This window comes from Gastrolobium bilobum, unplaced genomic scaffold (assembly GCF_033153095.1).
Source record: "Gastrolobium bilobum isolate Gb01-03AN ecotype WA unplaced genomic scaffold, APGP_CSIRO_Gbil_v1 utg895, whole genome shotgun sequence".
NCBI classification, from domain to species: domain Eukaryota; kingdom Viridiplantae; phylum Streptophyta; class Magnoliopsida; order Fabales; family Fabaceae; genus Gastrolobium; species Gastrolobium bilobum.
The window spans coordinates 127,396-140,375 of record NW_026896845.1 but is presented as its reverse complement, the minus strand read 5'-3'; positions in this window follow the sequence as shown (position 1 = coordinate 140,375).

Sequence of the window (12,980 nt, the reverse complement as noted above, 5' to 3'; positions counted from 1 at the left end):
AAATTTACCTTGAATTCTGGAACAAAAAGGGCATTTTTGAGTATGAAGTGAGAGGATAAAAAATGTTACCAGCATAATGGCCATATACACATGTCCCATTAGGTAATGATATAGAAATAGGATGAATTTTTGACAAGGTTTGGAAACAAGAACTAGTGAAACTAATATGATCAGTAGCACCAGTATCTAGAATCCATTGGTGAGAAATGTTACTTGTTGTGTTTAAGGAACAAACATGATGTTGATCTAAAGAATTCACATTAGCTACAGCAGCTTGAGCAAAATTAGTGGAAGATATGTTAATGCCATTGCTATTCGAAGTATTTTGCTGAAGTAATCCAAGAATCTTCTGATACTGTTCTTGAATTTGTGCAAGGTTCATCTGTTGTGATTCATCATGGTTCTGCATATCATCAGTTGCTTCAAACTCATTATCACATTCTTGAGCAGAATTATGAGAGGTGTAATTGGCTTGTCCATTGTTTCTGTACCCAGGTGGAAATCCATGTAGTTGATAACAAGTCTCAACTGTGTGGTTATTTCTACCACAATGAGTGCAAGTCTTCTGTGGACGCATGCTTGGACCTCTTCCTCCATTTGAGCGTCCTCTGCCTCTGTTAAAAGATCCTCGATAATTGGTTTGATTGGAAGAGCTAATTAAAGCTCGAGATTCAGAAATATTCTCAAAAGAAATCCCTGAATGGAAGTGTCGTTCTTGCTGCACGACTAAAGAAAAGACTCTGTCCATATCTGGAAAAGGATCAATCATCATAACAATTGATCGAACACCTGCATATTGTTCATTTAATCCATTTAAAAAACGTATTACCAAATCACGTTCACGATCAGCTCTTACTTGTGTCTTAGCCCCACATGCACATGTTGGAAGGGGCTTCAGACTCTCGAGTTCATCCCAAAGAGTCTTTATTTGTGTAAAAAATTCTGTAACCGATTTGTCTCCCTGTTGAAGACGATAAATTTCTTCTTGTAAATCGGATATGCGAAATACATCAGACTGAAAATACCTTTTACGTAGGTTTGCCCATACATTAGAGGCTTTATCTAGCCAAAGGATTGATTGAGCGATTACTTCTGAAATGGAACGATGCAGCCATGCCAGAACCATTATATTGCATCTATGCCATATTGAAAAGAGAGGATCATCTTCACCTGGAATTGCTATAGTTCCATCCACGAAACCAAACTTGTTTTTCGAACGCAAAGCCATGGCCATGCCTCTCGCCCATGTGTGATAGTTATTTCCAGTTAAAGGTGAAGGAACAAGAACCAATGATGGGTTCTCACTGGGATGCAGGTAATAGGGATTTCCAGGATTTGTAAGAAAATCTATAGCAAAATTCTGATTCGCCATGGAAAGATACGAAAGAAAGAGTAAGGAAAGATTAATGCAGCGGAAGAGAAAGAAAGAATGGTTCAAGAATGAATAACAGAGCAATTAGCTCTGATGCCATCTTAGTTTTCTGGTATTCTTATCTTGAAAGAAATCATATTTCATCATTGAAGAAGAAGATGAAAAATACAATTGAAGAACTTAAAAGATTACAAGCTAAACTATCTACTACTTATACAGAATTAAAAGCAGTAACAGCCATAAAAGTAATAACTGTCTAACTATAATGACTAATTAAGACGAACTAATGAGGCACATGCACTTCCACATTTGTAATTCTTCTTTCTTCAGTATTAGAAGATAATACTAACTTCTATCACTCAATTCAACCTGTTTCTTAAGTGTCACGTACACAAACTCCCCGGAACATTGGGACAACGACGATTTTGCCACCTTTTTTTGCAAATATTTACCGGATTGTCACATCAAAAAACAATTTGTCAAAATGTCACATCACCAAACTCGTTGCACTGTGCAGCGAGATTACATGGCACCATATCAGCAAATTTAAGGCCACGTAATCTCGCTGCACTGTGGAGCGAGATTACGTGGCAGGGCCTAATTCGCTGCACTGTATAGCGAAATTATGTGGCGCCAGTAACAATTTGACACGTGGATTGAGAGGACCAATAAATGCTGATTTTTTTTGTTTTCTTTTTGAAAAATTAATAAACAATAAAGACGATGGAGTGTCCATGGAAAAATGATAAAGACGAATTAATGTCCAATAAATACTGATTTATTTATTTTTATTTTTTTTGAAAATATACACAAAAAAGATTATGGAGTGTCCATGGGAAAACGATAAAGACGAATTAATGTCCAATAAATGCTGATTTGTTTTTTGTTTTCTTTTTGAAAAATATAATACACAATAAAGACGATGGAGTGTCCATGAAAAAAGGATAAAGACGAATTAATGTCCAATAAATACTGATTTATTTTTTGTTTTCTTTTTGGAAAATATAATACACAATAAAGACGATGGAGTCTCCATGGAAAAATGATAAGACGAATTAATGTCCAATAAATGCTGATTTATTTTTTTATTTTCTTTTTGGAAAATATAATACACAATAAAGACTATGGAGTGTCCATAGAAAAATGATAAAGACGATTTAATGTCCAATACATGCTAATTTGTTTTTTATTTTTGTTTTGAAAAATATAATACACAATAAAGACGATGGAGTGTCCATGGAAAAATAATAAAGACGATTTAATGTCCAATAAATGCTGATTTGTTTTTTGTTTTCTTTTTGGAAAATATAATACACGATAAAGACGAATGAGTGTCCAAATGGAGTATTCATGGAAAAATGATAAAGATGATTTAATGTCCAATAAATACTATTTTTTTATTGGTTCTCTCAATCCACGTGTCAAATTGTTACTGGCGTCACATAATCTCGCTACTCAGCGCAACAAATTAGGCCCTGCCACGTAATATTGCTACACAGTGTAGCGAGACTACGTGACCTTAAACTTGTTGACATGGTGTCACGTAATCTCGCTGCACAGTGCAGCGAGTTTGGTGACGTGACATTTTGGCAAAAAAATTTCCTAAGGTGGCAATCCGGTACATTTTTGCCAAAAAAGTGACAAAATGGTCATTCCCCTGGAACACTTGCATATAGGAATTTTTTTAATTGACTCCCTTTTAATCTCACTTTGTAAGCATTGGCTTTTCTTAATCTTGAGACATTGAGTGACAATAACATCATCTAGCTTACAATTTTTCGTGTTAAACACCTCAAGGACTCTAGTTACTAGTATAATCCCGACAAACTAGAGTTGAATACCGAAGACAAACTATATCTCCTCGAGATCTTTCATTTTAAAATGTTTGGACAACATTTGCTTAGAAAATTGACCAACAAGGCCAAGTCAATGGCAGAGGGTGCAGTACATGCAAGGTGTCTGCATCACATGAAGCCTTTCAAAAATACCTTAAACTTCAAAAGCCATCCTCTTCGGGAAGACGTGTTTAGTACTCATTTTACACTATATTGTGGGTATATAATTTGGCTTAATTGGATAAAATGTGTATGGACTTGGGGTTAATTAGGCCTTTATACATTGAATTTTAAGAAAAGCTAAAGTTTAATAAAAGCAAGGGCAACTTGGTAATTTTTCTAATTGGTTGCATTTGTTTTAGGGAAAACATTTTCTAATGTTACATGAGAATTCAATTCTCATGTTATGACCCTTCGATTTACGTGCAAAGCTTTTCTTTTCTTTTTCTTTTTTTAATAAATATGGGGCCCACCACTAGTTGAGTCACAACATGAGAATTGAATTCTCATGCAACATGAGAAAATCAAACCCCTTTGTTTTATACTTTTCAGTTAGAATGCACGTGGTTTAGTTGAAATATCTTAGTTGTCATGCTTCAATTGCAATTCCAGCTGGCGGGAATGGACGGTGACCATCAGATCAGAACACAAATGAAGGGTGGTGATGAATATAACGCCTCGTATTTCTAAAATGTATAATTACATATGAAAATGTGAATTTAGGGGTAAGATTAGTGAAAACCTGAAATTATGGTCAAAATATAAAAGAAGGGTAAAATGATAATTTGTTAAACACGTAACCCTAGGAAAGAAAAAATTGAGTAGAAGGTCTCAAATGGAAAAAGTAACCCCGGAAATGGATTCAGAACGAAAAATTGAGTGGTTAGGCAAGTTTCTGGAAATTTGGTGAATAGTGTTTTTACCGGATAAAAATATTGCGGTACAGTTGTACTGTAAAGCGTGCCAAATGAATTTTGAGCTCTAGGTTTGGAAATAAGTTATAAATGGTACATAAGACTAGGAAATATGAATTCTGGTGAAAATTGATGGAAATTAGGGTTTTTGCAGAAGCGTGCCCACAGCGCGCATAACAGCTTAAAACTATGATTTCTCCGAACGACCGGAGAACTCTGAATTCATCTGACCAAAGACAATTAAAGGACAATGGTTAATGTTAAAAATTGGAGTTTCTAAATAGTTTAAAAATTTATGGACGTTTAGTGGAATGAGCGGGAGATTTGAATTAGTTTGAATCGTGTGAGGTGGCGGTGGGACCCACCCCACTTAAGTGACTTGTGCCACATGGCCAATTCACTATTGTACCATTCTCTTCCTCCCATTCTCTCTCTCCTACCTGCGGCCTCCCCCCCCCCTCCATGAGCAAGTTTGAGCTTAAATCTTCTCCTCCACCAAACTCCCTCATTTTTCACTCAAAACCAACAAAGTTTGTAATCAAAGTTTAAGCAAATCATCATCCAAACACAATCCACCCATTGTTAGCTCTTGAAACCCACAAATTTGAGAGAAAACCCCCATCTATGTCCGTGGTCAAGTGAGGAATTTTGAAGTTCTTGGAGTTGATTGATCCTTCAATGCTTTGGTATGATGTGGATGAGTCCTAGTCCTTGATTGTGGGTAAGTTTCAACACATTTCATTGATTGATTCATTAGATTTGATTTTGAAAACCTAAAGCTATTATGCATGGATTGATGTAGTTAGAAAGCTCCAATTGAAAATGTGTATTAAATAAAAGTGGCTTAGAATGATATTTTATGGTGATTGAGCTCAAAAAATTTATTGGTGAAAAAGTTGATAACTTAGGAAAATTTTGAGTTAAAATTTCAATACTTTGTGAATTGGTATGATTGTAGGATTGTATAATTGATTTATGGAGTATTTGTATGAGTTAATTATAGAATCGTATGGTGTGTGGAAGTGTTGAAATGGATCAAAAATCCTTTGGTGCACGTGCCTGTTGAATTCGGCCAATGAGGGGAAATAAGGATGGATGAAGTAAAAATCATGTAATTAGTGTTGTGTAGTTGTGAATTGTTTTTAAATAGGTTGTATGTTGGTGTGATGTGGTTGAATTGGAAGGAAAATTATTGCAGGTGTGTGAGTGTGTATTCGGCCATAATAGGGTAATTTAAGGAAAATGGTGTTGTGATGGTATTAAATTGAATTACGGGCTTGAATTGGTGTTATGGTGAGCTTAGGAAACCATTGGGACCTTGTAATAAAATTTAGAACATGACTTAGCATTTGAGGCCATTTGGCCGAACCTATGCTTGTGTGGGAGGGATTATGGTGCTTTGTAATTATTGGTTGGTTGCACCTTGTGTTGATGATCCTTGTGTGATCATTGTAGGTTGCCTCTTACGGAAGTAAACTTGGAGTATTGAGTTTGGTGGGTTGCCTTTGGTCCTTGACCAAAAGAATTGTGGTAAGTGGTTATGAAAATATGCATGAATACTTGAATATGCATGTATATGTTTATATTGATTGTAATTGGAATGGAAATGACCTATGTGTAGGCATTTTTGATGGACCAAGCTCGGTGGCATATTGCATTGGAGTTACCTAGAGTGGGAGCTTCCATCACGTAATCCATTGGTCAGTGGCGGACCTATGTGAGTGCAAGTGTGTGCAAGTGCACACACAAATTTTTTGGAGAAAAAAGAATAAAATATATAAAATATATTTTGGGTCATCAACAAAAATTAAAGAACCCAATTTAATCTCTTAAAAATAGTCGACTCGTGATTCCTCTAAATTCCAAAATAGACCTATGTTAGTCCTTTTGAGGGATTAATGTGGGTCTTTTTGAATTTCAGAGATCATGATTTTGATTATCTGAGTCTATTTTTGAATTCTGAGATATAACGAGTAGACTTTTTTTCCTAAGAGATTAAATTGAGGCCCGTAATTTTTATTGAAGACCCAAAATGTTCTATTATAATAGTTTAATTGACTCTTGATTACTTTTTTTATATTAAATTAAAGTTTTCTTTTCTTTTCTTTTTTGTTTATATTCTTTTGTATTTGAATATTTTTAAAATTTTCTTTAAAAAAATTTTCGTTTATTCTTTCATTTTAAGTTTGCAGACATTAAAAAAAAATTCTAGGTCCGTTATTGCCCTGGGTACTAGGGTTTAGTCCCCGTGTGTGCTCCACCATACCTGTTGGGGGTAGTGGTTAAAGGTGTATATTGATAGTATATTATAACATGCTCATGCATTTATGTATGTATAGTGGTACATAGGATGTACTGTGTCTCTGGCCAGTTGACTATTGCCTTCGGGCGTTACAAACTTCCACTCGATAGGTCTCCGTGAGGGAGTTCCAGTTGACCTGAGGTCATGGGGTGTCATCCGTTGAGGAGCACTATAGGAATGTCTCGGGTGTATATGGACGGAGGGTGCCTTGGTTGATGTTCTGGGAACACTTCCTTGGATGAGAACCCGTAGGCTATATGTCAAGGCCAATAGGCCGGATGTTGCGTGGCTTTGGCATCAACCATTCCAGCTTTATCGTATTTTTACTCCCTACACATCCCTACTTCACTAAATCCCTTGCTTTATCCCTCTTTGGTTGTTGTAATATGTTATTGATTTACATCTAAGTGAGCCATGGGGCGGAGTAAGCTCCAGAACCTCTGGGTTACTAAGATATATTCGTATATCTCACCCTGTTTTGGGGACTTTATTTCAGGTAGTAGCAGTGGGGCAGGAGTTGTGGGCAAAAAGCCCGTAGGATGAGCGTGCGGATACAGATTTTATTTTGCATTTTGAGTCCATGTTGGCATAGGCTAGACTTAGGGCATGAACATTGTATATGGAGTTAGGTTTATGCATATTGTCATATTTGCTCATGTCATCTTTTTCCTAAGTCTAGTTGTACAATGATTATGTCAAATTATGAAGTTAAATTCCTTATGTTGTAATTGGAGATTTATTTGTATTATGTTTCACTGGAGAAATATCAATTGTAATATTTGGAACTTGTGTAATATTGAAGGATGATGTATAATGAAAGGGCAACAGGCCAATTTTAGTTGATAATTATGTGTATGAAGAAAGAATACATGTAAATGGATCATAGTGATTGAAACGGTTTAAGTTTTGAAATTGTAAGTAATGAGATGTAAACTGAGTAAATTGATATAAATTGTGATGGGTTACACCAAGACATTACTAGTCTTGAGTTCCACCCTTGTATATTAGGTACCCTTGATGATAGATAACACACTTTTGATAAAGTGGGATAAGTTGAATAAACAAATGAGATGTTGTTGAATTTTTTAGAAAATAATAGATTTTGGGTGAACTTTGCGAGAGCATATCTCCCTCCACAGAAGTCCAATAGGGACTTGGCCTACATTATTTTGAATCTTGAGATGTCAAACACATAGTGCCAAAATGTTGTAGCCATTGGAGTTGTACACAGACCTGTAAAGTCGTTTGAGTAGAGACTGTCCGGAAGTGCCCTGCACATGGGGCTGTCAGGTGCTGTTTTTGGAAAATTATTCCCGCCTCAATTCTTGGTCAAATTAGGCCCATGATATGTCAAATTTAATATTGAGGTGTCTAGTTTACTGTATACAAATTTGAGAGAAATTAGTGGAGTATTTTGTTCAGAATCATTGAAAGAGTATAGGCTATTTGGAGCCCTGTTTGAGGTTGGCGGCTGCTTTGCTTGTCCAACTTCAAACGGTGATAACCGGAGCAAACAAGAACTTTATGGAGCGTGTGATAGCTTGTTGTAAAGATAATTACGTCTAGAATAATATACTAAAATATAGGAGGTTCGTAGCATGCGGATCTCTCTCAATATCCAGATTACTGAACCATGTTCGGTTATGTAAAAACCATAAAAGTGAGAATTATGCTAAGTGGATTTATGGAAACCCCTTAGTCACTTGAGAGAAGCATTATATGATATTTAGGCATTATTTATAATTATTTCGCGTTTAGTTTTCAGTTATGATCACAGCTTTTACTCATTACGTTTTATTATTGTTTTAAATGCTCGCGTAATGAAAATGAAAAAGTTTACTCGCATCTTTATAAATGAACTGCTGTGATTGTAACTGCGCTTAATATCATAATCAATGTTAACAATACTGGTATGTAACGGGCTGTTACAATGAAGAACTAAGGACGGGCATTTTCAATTACAGTTTCTATTTTCCGTTTTGTTAGTTTTTCTGTGTTTTGTTGAAAACTTCTGCAAGAAGGTGGAGGATTAGGGAAGAACCAGAACCAACTTTGAGGAATTCAAGTTCATAGGCAAGAAGAATTGGAGCTGAGGAATCTGCATCCAAGTCTCTTTAATTGCAACAAAGCACATCTTCTCCAAGATTTTTTATTCTTCGTCTGTTTTGTTTTCTTTAAGCTTCATTGCATAATTCTGTTTAAGACAATTTGGTTTTGTAATCCTGGAAAAATTCCTTTTCAGCTTTAATTCAGTATTATGTTTCAGTTTCAATTCTGCTTTTATTATAATTCTTGCACTATGTTAGGCTAGATTCTTGATTGGGTTTGGGAGGATTAGATGTGAATTCAATTTTTTTTCTAAAGATATTGCAATTGATTCATCGCTTCATGACTAGTCCGATTCGAGACGGGTCCCGAAATTAAAGTTTTAAATTTCTCCCAAAGATGGTATTGGGGAATATCGAACACATGCATCTGGCCAATGAAACTTCAGGGTTGGAAAACCCAGAAGTGCTGTAACGAGTTTTCTTGCATTCGAGGCATGTTGTCGCAGATTTTGGGCTTCAGGTGTTCAACGTTCGCAAACCATGAATTCCTAAATCCAATCGCATTTATTCTCGATAAAAAATCCAATCATCTATGTTTTTTGTTTAGAAATCAATACATACTTTCTTATTTTACCTTTACTCTCATTAATTGATTATTGTTCTTTAATTTCTTGTTTTAGAATTCTTTTTCAATCAAATTTCTAATTAGCTAGCCTTTTTTACCATTATAGCCTTTAATTAATAACAAATTATCATCTTGCCCCTATTTATAAACTATTCAAAAAAATTGACTTTTTCACCAAACATAACATCAATCTACCCATATTTGATCGTTGACCATATATTTACCCGAGTACTGAGCCATTTACTCGGGTATATTTCGCGAATTATAGGTGTTCTTACGTAATTTGAGTTTATGCTCGGGTATTCAGTTAAATACCCGAGTACACACCTAGATACCTAGGTATTTGTCGGCCATAAACCCCTATATCAGTGGGTTTTGGCCTCTTTTATCATTTATATGTTTTGTACCCTCAAATCTCTCTCCTTTCTCATCTCTATTCTGAGTCGTCAAGATTGTATTTCATCCCACCGTCTCAAAATGCCTTATCTTGTGAAATCATTGGCATTACACCTACTTATTCTTATTTTTTCTCAAAAATCTGAACCAAACCCAAACCGAGACCCAATTTCGTGTGAAAGATGAGTTCAAGTTTAAACACGTATCTGTAGTTATTTACCATAATGGGAGGCAATTTAAAGGTCCCAATGGTGTCCGATTTGAAGGAAAAACAAAAACAATGAAAATCAAAGTAGGCACTATATACAATGAACTGAAGGAGAAAATTCATCAAAATTGGGGCTACAAGGCAGCCAATCCATTCATTGCATGATAGCCAGGTTAGAGACTGTAGTTTATATGGATACAATATACTATATTGGTAACGATATCAATGATGATGAAAATGTGGAGTTTGTCACAGATGCATTTGTTGAGTAGAAAGTATTAAAATTTATTGAGATATATCTTGAAGTTGATGTTGGTCAGTCTTCATCTTTACCGACGCATACAAGCACTCCACAATGTTTTGGTCAAGAATATACAGTTGTCGATTTATCTGCACCTGCTCAGGTGTTAAGTCAGGTAACATTGGATGAGGGTGAGGAGGATGAGGATGTGGATAGCGAAGAGGAGGGAGAACCTGAAAGTGTTATTCCACAAGGTGATTCGTCAGATACTGATGTAGAGGGTAATTTTGAAGCTAACACGAATGTGGTAAGCCTGAGTTCCCCGGCCATGTCACACGTCTTGTTGACCCAATTAGTAGTGGTAAGTTATTAAATTTCAATTTGTATTGAACATTTAATATTTGTGTTGCTATTGCTTCTGATAAAAATAATCATGCTTAAGATGTAAGGACTTAGATAAAGCCATTTTGTAATGAAAGCCAACATTATTCATTCATTAATTGGGCACACCCTAATGATGAGTTGGGGATTATTTATAGTGACGATGACTTGCACGGAGGTTGGAAATTAGGGGATTTGTTATTTGTGCAAAAAGAATTTGGTTCCAAATATGAAATGCAACATGCCATTAATGAAGGGACGCAGGACAGCCATAGTCGAAAAAAGTGATGAGCATAGTTTTGTGATGAAGTGTCGAAACCACACTAACGGTTGTCCCTGGTATATGAGGGCAATCAAGCCCAAGAATGGAAATAATTTAGTGGTCCGTAAGTGGGACCAAGATCACACCTGCCCGAATCAGGGTCTTGCCCAGGATCATAGACAGCTGGATTCAGAGGTTATATGTGCAGCCATTATGAGTATGTATTGTATGATGTGTTATTACATACGTTACGTTTATGTTATTTATTTAATGAAAAAATTTTATTGACAATATTTTGAACTTGCTTTGTTTTTTATAGGTATGTTAAAGGAAGATCCAACTTTAAAACCAATTCTGATACAAGAGATGATACAACACAAATATAGATACAAAAATAACGTATAGGAAGGCTTGGATGGCAATAATGAAGGCCATTGTGAAGTTATATGGTGACTGGGAGAAATCATAAGCATTCTTGCCCGATTGGTTGACACACATGACGCAGATGAATGTGGGTTATGTGTTCAAGCTTGATACGCATCAATGTTGTGACGAACGTAGGGTTTATACGGAGAAGGCCGTCTTTCATAGGATTTTTTGGACATTTCACCAGTGCATTCAAGCATTCAAATACTGTAAGCTGATACTTCAAATTGACGGCATTCATCTGTATGGGAAATACAAAGGAACTCTTTTGATTGTGACGTCAAAGGATGGAGATGGATATTTACTATCTATTGCCTTTGTTGCTGTTCTTCCAGGTGAGAAATTGGAAGATTGATCGTGGTTTCTTGGCTTTATACGTTTTCATGTGACACATAGGAGAGGTATTTGTCTAATATCCTATCATCACCCTAGCATCATAAGAGCAGTCAAAGATCATGCCGGTTGGCAGCCTCTATTTTCCTATCATGTGTTTTGTCTACGTCACATCGAAGCAACTTTAATACTAAGTTTAGGAATGTGGAATTGAAGCAGACATTGATGAAACTAGGTACAAAATTTCATTAATATATAAAATGGCTCTCTTTTTTTGTATGTTAAATATGCTAATGCATTAAACCTATTTGTTTTGCAGGGTACACGAGTTCAAAGATTCATTTTGACATGAGATTTAAGGAATTTATCGACAATAATCTAGAAGTTGCTTCATGGATGGATCGGATCCCAAAAGAGCAATGGTGCAGGTCTTATAATGAGGCAGAACGCATGTTTGGTCATATGATGACTAACCTATCTTGGTGTGTGAATAAGGTCCTCTGGGAGCACGTAATTTGCCGATAACGACATTAGTCAAGATGACATGTAGTAGACTTGTTGAGTATTTCGTCAGGAAATGTGATGAGATCCAGAAAGATAGGGCACAAGGTTGGAGAATTTCAAAGAAGGTTGAGGCATCCTTGCAAAAGAATGATGCATATAATCAACCTACACATGATGTTGGTGACACCATGAGGGTGGACTTGATCAATTGCAAGTGTCAGCATGGTAGGTTCACAACAAGAAGGTACCCCTGCAGCCATGTTTTAGTAGTTTGTAAGGTAGCAAAGTTGAACCATTATGATTATGTTGACCCTATATTTTCCATCCCAAACATTGCTAAAGTATATGCTTTACACTGGTATCCGATCGGCAATGAGCTGTTGATTCCACAAAACATTGGCCCAACTGTAATCCCGGATGCAAGGTTGGTACGTGCAAAAGGAAGACCAAAGTCTTCAAGGATACAAAATGATATGGATTTGGTTGAGTCTCAACCTTCGAGCAGCTAGAGTAGATCTAAGCATTGCAAGCAAGTTGGTCATTACATACGTACATGTCCATTGAAGATTAGACAAGCTTGATTATGTATTATGGATTATAGTGTAATATATATTATATTGTGGATTGTATTCTATTTTGCATTAATCTAGTATCTTTTATTTTAACTTGTATTGTATTATGTATTTCAAAAAACTGTTGCAAAGGTTATTTACTTTTTGCGTATAAATTGGTATGCTTATTATAATCCTACATACGTATTATCCACCCAATTACCCCATCCCCAAGTCACATTCTATAAGTGCATAGTTGTGCACAATGTCCCGGATGCCAAAAATCTGTGGAACAGAAGCTGGGTTGGCATTCCAAGTTGATCTACCTGAGTACCCTAAACTGGTAGTGGGTTAATCATCATCACCATCATCAGCTGCACCAGTATAGGGTTGACAAAAACGAGCCAACCCGTACCCGCCAAATATGAGCCGGGTCAGGTTGTCAAAAATGAGCTGCCAACCCGAGCCGAGCCAGTTCATGAAAAAACGAGCCAACCCGCGGGTCAAACGAGCCAGCTCCCGGGTTGAGTTTTATTTATTTATTTATTTATTTTTATAAAAAAATACAAAATATAATATACA